Consider the following 5,670-nt stretch of genomic DNA (forward strand, 5'->3'; position numbering starts at 1 on the left):
GGTTTAATTCCCCAGGATTCATGTAAGCCAGATGCACAAGTTGGTGCTCATATCTGGAGTTTTTCTGCAGTGGTTGGAGGCCCTGGCGCACCCATTCTCTCTCTTCTTTTTCATTCTATCTGCTTCTCTCTCTCTCTCTCATTCTATCTGCCTCTTTCTCTCTCTCTCCCTTCCTTAAATAAATAAATAAATCCCATACATATCTATGTAAAGTTCCTGTGAAAATCATTTGTGGCTTTATCCTCTAGATCCAGTTTCTTCACCATGTCTTCTATTTTGTAAATTCACAAACTTAGTAAGACCAACTTCTGAAGTCTTCTGGTATCCATGTGCATGGAACGCTAGATTCTTCAACTGCACCATACAGAGCAACTTGCTTAACTAATGCCTTCATTGCTCTCCCTGAAGGAACTCCTTGTATTAATAAGAATCAAGATTCCACATTGATTCTACATGCCCTGACAGCCCAAGGACATTAGCCTTCCTCATATGTGGGATACACGGTTCAGAGTTCACACACCACCTTCTGGATGTGGTAGTCAAATAAACCCCCAACCTTCTTGCCAATCAATTTCATCTTGCCTGCTTTTGTCATAAACTTTAAATTTTTATTGGGCTGGAGAAATTGCTCAGGCACTTGCCTGCAAAATCTGCCAGTCTGGGTTTTATTCCCAAGAACCCACATAAAGCCAGATATACAAAGTGGTCCATGCATCTGAAGTTTGTTTGCAGTGGCAAAATGCCCTGGTGTGCCTATTCTCGTGTCTCCCCTCTCCCTCCCTCCCTCCCCCCTCTCTTACAAATACACAAATAAATATATTTTAAAACTAAAAATAATAAAATCTTAAAACAAAATGTTAACTAGGAATGCCTATAATACCAGCACTCAGAAGGCTGAAGCAGGATTGCCCACAAGTTCTAGGCCAACCTGCATTACATGGTGCATTCCAAGACAGCCAGGGTTAAGAATAAGACCCTGTCTCAAAAGGAAAAATAAAAACAAATAAAATATAGTAGAGTTCAATTGGGAGAACCTGAAATTAAAAAATAAGAAGTCTAGATAAATCTTGGGAAAGTTGCTGGTTTCCTTCCAGTTCAGTTTGATTTTGCTAAAGAGGGAACCAAAGTCAAATCATAACATGTCTATTTAAACATACCAAAGGTGGGCTGCAGAAATTGCTTAATGGTGAGGGCACTTGCCTGCAAAGCCTAAGGACCCAGATTCAATTCTCCAGGTCCCATGTAAGCCACATGCACATAGTAAGTAGCACATGCGCCTGGAGTTCGTTTGCAGTGGCTAGAGGCCCTGGCGTGCCCATTCCCATGTTCTCTTTCTCTCCCTTCCTCCCACCCCTCCCTCTGTCTCAAATAAATAAAAATAAATTAAAAAAAAACTTTAAATATGCCAAAGGTGAGGCTCACCAATTAAAGGTGCTTCCTTGCAAAAACTGTGGGCCCTCATCAGATTTCCCAGTACCCACAGAAAGCCACATGAGCAAAATGGCACATGCATCTGGAATTTGTTTACAGCAACAGAAGCCCTGACATACCCATATTCCATATTCACTCATTTATTCATATTTATTATCGCTCTTTCCCCTAATAAATAAAAATGTTTAAAATAGGTAAATAAATGTGCCAAGGTATTTCAAACACCGCACATCTAAAATGGAGTGAATGGAGTTGTGGATTCCTCAACCTACTCTCCCTAGATCACACGCATATCCCAGCTCAGGGCCTTCAATGAATATTTAGGAAGGAGGTTGGTCTCTACTTGGTGGAATATAGCCTCTTCTATTCCTTAAGACAATTTGCTTCTGGTCCTAAATTTGGACTTGCCGCTCAGATAAAGTCTAGATTGACCTTTCTGAAAAAAATAGTTTAGCAACATCTTTCATTAGTGAATTACATTCCCTTGCAAGTGTCACAGGCCTTCCCCACAAACATGCCACCATCACTCCAAATGGCTTATTTGCTCCTGCCATACTTATTTCTCTCCCTTCAGAGCATCCTGAAAGATACAGCTTTCTGTTACACTGCCATTGATGTTTTAGTAACACTTGTGAGGAGACATTCTGGGAGCTTCCTGGCAGTCAGTCGAAATCTGGTTCTGGCCTTAAGAGATTGGGGAAGGAAAAAAAAAAAAAGCCACAGCCTCTATCCTTCATAAATTTACGGTTTCCCTTTCCACAAAAAGGTTGCAGCTGAGCTATTTAGAGGCAGACATATTTTTCAGAAGACACCCTCCACTAGGAAATTTATCTTAATAGTTTAGGGCAACCATGCTGATTTGGGGAGGGGGGAGGGTCTAGCCAAAGTTCTTATAGGTGAAGCTGAAGTTCTCCAGTCAACTTTGTAATACCATTATAGGTTGAGCAACTTATTAAATAACCTTTCTCTTTCCTTGTATGCTAACCAGTCAAGAAAATACCCAGGCTGGGGAGGTTGTTCAACAGTAATCATTTGCCTAGTGTGTATTGTCCTGGGTGTTGTATTGTATTGTCCTTTGATTTGGTTTTGTTGTGATTGTTCTCGTGTAATCCAGGCTGGCCTAGAACTCTGTCCTGCTTCTGCCTCTCAAATACTGGAATGACTGGCATGTGCTACATGCCCTACATGTTGTTATTTTTACATAAACTCAGTGAAGCCACAAAACAAGACGCCCACAATTTGTTGCTGGGCATGGTAGTGCACGCCTTTAAACCCAGTACTTGGGAGGCGCTATAAGTTCCTCGCCACCCTGAGACTACATAGTTAATTCCAGGTCAGCCTGGGCCAGAGTGAGACCTTACCTCGAAAAACCAAAAAAGAAAAAAAAAGAAAAGAAAAGAAAAAATTAAAAAGACAATTTGTCTTCAAGACCAGAATCATCAGTAGTTCTCTCACAAGATAAGCTTTCTATGGAAAAGATTCTTACATAAGCCATACGGAAAAAGCACATTCCTCACTCTTTGGAATGACTTCCATGAGAAAAACGCTAAGTACTTAACAAACACTCTTTTTAAAAGAAAAATAGAAAAAAAAAATAATACAACAGATTGTGCTGGCTGGTCTACCACTCCGAAATAATTCCTTGGCTAATGTCATGATCAAAGATGAGAGGCAGGAATGGAGCGGAAGGGGACAGGGTAAAGGGGATGAAAGAACTTGGCTAGCATACATGATGCCACGGTTCAATTCCCAGTGATAGAAAAAGCACCAAGCATAATGGCACAGACCAGTAATTCTAACACTTGGGAGGTGCAGGTAGAAAGATTAGGAATACAGGGTCATCCTCAGCTACATAATGAGTTGAAAGTCACCCAGGGCTACATGAGAATCTGAAAGAAAAAAAAACTTCTTTTAATGGGCTGGAGAGATGGCTCAGCAGTTTAGGCACTTGCCTGCGGAGCATAAGGACCAGGTTTGGTTCCGCAGAACCCAAATAAGTCAGATGCACAAGGTGGCGCATGTGTCTGGGGTTTCTTTGCAGCGGCTACAGGCCCTGGCATGCTCTCTCACTCTCTCAAACAAGTAATAAAGTATTTTTTAAAAAATAAAGAAGGGCTAGGGAAATGACTCCGTGGTTAAAAATGCTTCCTTGCAAAGCCTATCAGCGTGGCTTTGGCTCCCTGGCACCCACACAAAGCCAGAGTCCGTTTAGAGTGGGAGAAGGTCGCACCGGCCCACTGCCATATTCTTTCTCTCCCTCTCCCCCCACTCTCTCTCTCTCTGTCCTCGCAAATAATAATTTTTTAAGTTCTTTTTTTTTTTTTCCTATTTTTGAGGTGGGGTCTCACTCTAGCCCAGGCTGACCTGGAATCCACTGTGTAGTCTCACGGCGGCCTCGAACTCACAGCCATCCTCCTCCCTCTGCCTCCCGAGCGCTTGGGCCCGGCCTTTTTTTTTAAGTTTTTAAAAACTCACCTCAGATAAAAATGTACCTCCTCTCAGGAGGCAGAGGCAGGAGGATAACTGTGAGTTCGAGGCCAGCCTGGGACTACAGGAAGTCCGTTCCAGGTCAGCCTGGGCCAGAGTGAGAGCCTGCCTCGAAAAACCATATAAATAAAATCAAATAAAATCAAACCCTGGCAGTTGTCGGGTGTAACGCGCCCATTCCACCTTGAAGATCTGGGCACATGGCGCCGGTAAAGAGAAAAGACATGAGGGAAAAGTCCCAAGAAAACCCACACACCGATCAAGAGGCCTCCCTCCACACGGCCGCTGCCGGAACCAAGCATTCGCCCACGGCCTCGTGAGCAGGGCGCGAGGCCGCCAGCGCCTCAGCCGGGGACGCTCCGAGGAAAAGGCGGGAAAGCGCCGCGCATGCGCCCCGTGCCGGGGCCGGGGCGAGGTGGCCGGGGACGGGGCGCCTGCGCACTCGCTGCCGCCCAGGGCCGAGGTGCGCGCGGCGCCGACACACGCAGCGGGCCGGCGTTTCTCCCCCCGCGGGCTGGCCCCGGGCAGTCAGCTCTGTCTTCTCAGGGCCGGGCGTGAGCGCCCTGACAAAGTAAACGAGCGCGTCCCTCACAACCCCATTTCCCGAGAGCACCAAGCCCACTCTTTCCACGGGACAGAAGCCCGGGGGCGACATCCCGAACTCCTCCCTCCCGCTTCGCGCCTCACGGAAACGCCGCCGCCCCCGTTTTGGACGAGGGCGGGCCCGCAACCCAGAAACGCGACAGTTCTGTGTTTCACGGCAGTCTCGTAGATCCGATAAGAAGCGGAAGGGCACCAAAAAAAAAAAAAAAAAGAGCAGCAGACCAGGCTCTCTCAGACCCCAACATACTCGACTTTAAGGGGCTCTCCACCCCCACTTTTTTATTTAGTTATTTATATAAATTTATTTATTTTGCTGCCTCGCTGAAGTTCCTGAAACGCGGGCCTTCGGCGCGGCTGCAGGCACCGCCTACCTTCGTCCTGGCGCGGGCGCACTGGTTGTTACACTTAAAGTGTCTCCGCCTTCCTTTCTTCCTCGTAGCAGCGATGGCCGAGTGGTTAAGGCGTTGGACTTGAAATCCAATGGGGTCTCCCCGCGCAGGTTCGAACCCTGCTCGCTGCGGAAGCGGGTGCTTCGGCTTTTTTCTTGCATTTTCCAGAATGATCTCAAATGATAAGCGATTTGTCTCAAGGTATCTGCCAGCTACACGGGGCGCCTGCGGAATCCTTTAGAATATCCAGACTGATAAAAGACAATGCTGCAGACATGCGCTGTGCACATCCTGTAATAAGTCTTCTGTCCTCAAAAGCAAGGGAGCGTCGGTGATCAGGGTGAAGGGCACACTCGCAAAAACATAACTCCGTCATTATGTTATTGTTTTCACGGCTTTCCCACTGTGACAAACTATCGTCCCACTAAAATCAAAAAGCAGAGCTTTAAAAGACAAAAAAGCGAAACTACTGCCTGTCCTTAGGTCTCAGAATATCAGATCATTCGACAGCTCTCCTAAAACATTCCGAAGTGCTGAGAAATTGAAAACAATTTTTCTAAGTTCTGGTAAAGCATGATAAATAACATCTGTATTAGGACATTACATGTAGACATTAAGTTTGTATGTTTGGGTTTTGTTTTGGTTTGTTTTTTGACCCTGTATATCACTATCTTTGCTCTGCCCGGTGTGGTTTCAAAACACCTAGGCTGAGGTGGTCCTGACCCCTCTTTCTCCAGGGCACTGGGGCTAGAGATGGGCA

The 5,670-nt window shown here is 45.8% G+C and overlaps 1 non-coding gene across 1 annotated transcript; it reads left to right on the top strand.

The window, feature by feature from the left end:
- The first annotated feature begins 4,959 nt into the window (after positions 1–4,959).
- Positions 4,960–5,041, top strand: Trnas-uga. Its single transcript has one exon. It is a non-coding gene; the product is annotated as a tRNA-Ser (tRNA).
- Positions 5,042–5,670: the final 629 nt, after the last annotated feature.

The sequence above is a fragment of the Jaculus jaculus genome, chromosome 18 (genome assembly GCF_020740685.1).
Source record: "Jaculus jaculus isolate mJacJac1 chromosome 18, mJacJac1.mat.Y.cur, whole genome shotgun sequence".
Lineage (NCBI taxonomy): Eukaryota > Metazoa > Chordata > Mammalia > Rodentia > Dipodidae > Jaculus > Jaculus jaculus.